The sequence below is a fragment of the Microtus pennsylvanicus genome, chromosome 3, assembly GCF_037038515.1.
Source record: "Microtus pennsylvanicus isolate mMicPen1 chromosome 3, mMicPen1.hap1, whole genome shotgun sequence".
Classification (NCBI taxonomy): Eukaryota; Metazoa; Chordata; class Mammalia; order Rodentia; family Cricetidae; genus Microtus; species Microtus pennsylvanicus.
Window position 1 is genome coordinate 80,286,090 of NC_134581.1, and position 4,679 is coordinate 80,290,768.

At 46.4% G+C, this 4,679-nt stretch overlaps 1 pseudogene; it reads left to right on the top strand.

Moving 5' to 3' along the window:
* Nucleotides 1-2,098: 2,098 nt before the first annotated feature.
* LOC142846770 (ubiquitin-like FUBI-ribosomal protein eS30 fusion protein pseudogene) lies at nucleotides 2,099-3,615 on the top strand (annotated as a pseudogene).
* The last annotated feature ends 1,064 nt before the right edge of the window (nucleotides 3,616-4,679 follow it).

Consider the following 4,679-nt stretch of genomic DNA (forward strand, 5'->3'; position numbering starts at 1 on the left):
ACAGAGAGAGACAGAGAGAGACAGAGAGACAGACAGAGACAGAGAGACAGAGAGAGAGACAGAGAGAGACAGAGAGAGAGACTCACTTGTAAGCTGTTTGTTACTCTGGAGAACCCTCACTAATAGAAACCTCCACTGGTACTTTCAGACATTTTTACGTGCATCTGCAAACACACACTCACAAACACCACCAGGGCCAGAGGGATGCTCTGCAGATATAGATGCCTGCCACACAAATCAGACAATCTGAGTTCAATGTCCAGATCCCACATAAAAGGTAGGAGAGAACTGACTCCACAAAGTGATCCCCTGACCCCCGGACACAGGCTGTGGAACAGACACCCCCTACATACACACACACATACACACACACACACACACACACACACACTCACACTCACAGACACAGACAGACAAAAAGACAGAGAGATAATTGAGCAAAAACAGAGAGTAAAGTTAAGAAGGAATAAGCAGTTGGGTGGTGGTGGTGCACACCTTTAATCCCAACACTCAGGGAGACAGAGGCAGGTGGATCTCTGTGAGTTTGAGGCCAGCCTGGTCTATAAGAGCTAGTTCCAGGACAGGCTCCAAAGCCACAGAGAAACTCTGTCTCGGGGGAAAAACACACACACACACACACACACACACACACACACACTAAATAAATAAATAAATAAATGGAATGGGTAAAAATGCTTTAATTAATGAGATTGCCATCTGCGTGGTAGCTGGAGAGCAGTGATGGCAAGTGTGCTGAGTTCTGTCCATTTTTCAGTCTCATTCCCAAGGGAGTTCTATCGTTGATAACAGTTCATTCATGGCTCGTCCACACAACACACATGTCTACAGGATGTGGTCTATTTTAGGAATTTCTTACTTGCAAGTTCCAAGACCAACAGTACCATGTAGTGTATAATACTATGAACTAGAATCAAGCAAGCCAAATATGTTGGCATGCAGGTACAATGCCAGCATTCAGGAAGTTGAGGCAGGAGGATTACAAGGCTAAACCAGCTTGTGCTATATGGTAAAATGGGGTAGGGGAGTAGGCAGAGAGAAGAAGAGACTACTCTCCTCACTAGCTGCTCTTTCAGAGGTCCCGAGTTCAATTCCCAGCAACCACATGGTGGCTCACAACCATCTGTAATGAGATCTGGTGCCCTCTTCTGGGCAGGACACTGTATGCATAATGAATAAATAAACCCTTTTTTTAAAAAAAAAAAAAAAAGACCACATGGCTAGGTGATAGTTGTATGACTGGGGCGGACTGTGGGGCCACTGGCAGTGGAACCAGGATTTATCCTGCCTGTACTGGTTTTTTGGAACCCACTCTCTTTGGAGGGATACCTTGCTCAGCCTAGATATAGTGGGGAGGGCCTTGGTCCCGCCTCAAAGCAATGTGCTAGACTTTGTTGACTCCCCAAGGGAAACCTTACCCTCTCTAAGGAATGGATGAGGGTGGGAACAGGAGGAGGGGAGGGAGTGGGAACTGGGAATGGTGTGTAAAATGAGAAAAGACGTTTTTTAAAAAATAAATAAAAAGAATGGCCACATGGCTCCCTCAATCCTGCACCCTCAGAATCTATCATGCTGTCTAGCATCTGTCAAGGATTCAGTGAACAGTCCCTGAATGAGTCACTGCATGGGGCGGGGGCAGGGGGTCAGGGAACAGGGGAACGCCAGCAATAAAGCCATTGCCGGAGGTCACCACGACGCTTGACCACTTCAAAGCAGAGCGTGTCAATCTTTGCTGTGTAGGGTGCCCTTTAAGTCTCTTGCCTCCTAAGTGTTTACATTGTACCTGACTGAGCATACGTCTCAGAGAGAAAGATTCAATCAAACGCCCTAGCCTCATTCTATTCCAGCCAGAGCCGAGTGAGTGTCTGTCTCTCCCTTTCTCTAGGCCTGTCACAATCTCAACAGATAGGCTTTTAAATTAAGTAGTGATTTGGAATGTAAGTGAGTGCATTTAAGATGATAAGAGACAGAGAGATCCTAATGGCTGAAATATTTGTCATATCACAAGTAAACGGAGTGTTTCGGGGAGTCGCTAATATAACTAATTTTTCCCAGCTCCTCCTCGGCTCTGTGTGCGAAGATGGGGTCAGCGCAGGTTGAGCCAGCCCAGAGTGAGCAGCTGTCGGGGGACTGAAGAGAATACTGATGGATGGCTGCAAAGCCTGGACTGTTTTCCACGGGAACCCAGAGCTCGATTGGGTAAATTAGGCGGTGGGTGCCCAACAACCGGAGGCAGCCTGCTGCAAATGAAAGGTGGGAAATGAACGCATAGCCCGTGCTGCTTCCCCCAGAGATCCGAGAGGCGCCTGTGGACTTGGCCCCGTGCCGGGAGAAGAGGGGGAGGATGGAGGAGCGTGGGGAGAAATGGGACTGGGGGATGACTGGAAATAATAGTATGCAGCTCTCTTCTCATTCTGCACCAGTTCTTTTGGGCAGCGATTCTGCATCCTGTAGTCAAATCTTTTCTTGACAACTCACTCTCAGGGCTGACAGTTACATTACTTCAGTGGCAGCCCATCTCCTCTGAGACGGTCTATCTAGATCAGCATGCTTTGGAGATACAGGGACAATTTCCACTGTAACGGTAATGCCACAGGGATGGTGTGGGAAGTACTGAAAGCTAAGATGGGGTAAGGGTAGAGATGGGGTTGGATGGATATTCTGTATAACACCCCTGCTCAGTGGCGATTAGTATAGTCATTATTTAGGCTTATAGTCAAAACCTAAATCTAAATGTTTTATGGTTTGTTTGTTTGTTTGTCTGTTTGGGTCAGGGTCTGATGTTATAGTTTGTCTGGAATCCACTGTGTAGACCAGGCTGCCCACAAACTCTTAAAAATCTTTTTGCATCAGCCTCCTGAATGTGAGCCACCATACACAACTTGCATTTTTTTGGGGGGGGGGAGTTCAAGACAAGATTTCTCTGTGTAACAGCCCTAACTATCCTGGAACTAGTTCTGTAGACCAGGTCAACCTCGAACTCACAGAGATCCACCTGCCTCTGCCTCCCAAGTGCTGGGATTAAAGGCATGCCACCATCCAGCCCATCTTGCATTTTAAAAGCGTATCTTCATTAAGTGTACGTGTTTTTAAATCTACAATGATTGTAATCCTGATTGCTTAGTATTTTAAGAATCTAAAATGGCTCTTTCTTGACTCCATCTTCGCGGCAGCAGCCTCGGTGTGCGCGGGGTTAGTCGCCAACACACAGCTCTTCATACACACCCAGGAACTACACACCCTTGAGGTGACCGGCCAAGAAACGGTCGCCCAGATCAAAGCTCATGTGACCTCACTGGAAGGCATTGCCCCGAAGGATCAAGTCCTGCTCTGGCTGGCTCACTGCTGGAGGATGAGGCCACCCTAGGCCAGTGTGGTGTGGAAGCTCTGACCACCTTGGAAGTAGCTGGCCGCATGCTGGGAGGTAAAGTTCATGGTTCCCTGGCCCATGCTGGAAAAGTGAGAGGTCAAACTCCCAAAGTAGCCAAAGAGGAGAAGAAGACAGGCCGGGCCAAGCAACGGATGCAGTACAACCCTCGCTTTGTCAACATTGTGCCCACCTTTGGCAAGAAGAAGGGCCCCAATGCTAATTCTTAAGACCTATTGTGATTCTGGCAGTTTAATAAAGTCCCTTTGTTCAAAAAAAAAAAAAAGAACCTAAAATGAAAATAAATAGTCCAGACCTCTTCCTTAGATACTCTGCCCTTCCTTCAAATATTAAAAATTATTACTGCTTTCAAATAAGATTAAGAATGTAAAATTAAAGGCCAGAGAGATGGCTCAGAGGTTAAGAGCACCGCCTGCTCTTCCTGAGATCCAGAGTTCAATTCCCAACAACCACAAGGTGGCTCATAACCATTTGTAATAAGATCTGTTGCCTTCTTCTGGTCTGTAGGGATACATGCAGGGAAAACACTGTATACATAATAATAAAATTTAAAAAGCACTGCATACTAAATAAATAAATAAATAAAAATTTTTAAAGATGTAAAATTAAGCTGGACCTAGTGATGGCGGCCTGTAATCCCATATGCTCGGGAGACTGAGGCACAAGGATGATAGCTCAAGACCAGCCAGGGCATCTTACTTGTGAGAGTCTGTCTCAAAATCAAATGGAAGACAGCAAGATGGCTCAATGGGTAGAGCCCTTGCGGCACAGACCTGATGACCTGAGTTTGGTCCCTGGAACCCATGTAAAGGTGGAAAGAGAGGGGGCTGGAGAGATGGCTCAGTGGTTAAGAGCATTGCCTGCTCTTCCAAAGGTCCTGAGTTCAATTCCCAGCAACCACATGGTGGCTCACAACCATCTGTAATGAGGTCTGGTGCCCTCTTCTGGCCTGCAGGGATACACACAGACATAACATTGTATACATAATAAATAAATAAATATTTTTAAAAAAAAAGGTGGAAAGAGAGAATCAGCTCCACCATAAAGACATCCCTCGACCTCCATGAGTGTATCATAACACTTCTACACATACACACACAATATATATACACACACAATACAAAGAAAGAAAGGAAGATAAAGCAAGCAAGCAATCACTGGGTGGGGGTGGTACCCACCTTTAATCCTAGCACTCAGGAGGCAGAGGCAGGCGGATCTCTGTTAGTTCGAGGCCAGCCTGGTCTACAAGAGCTAGTTCCAGGACAGGCTTCAA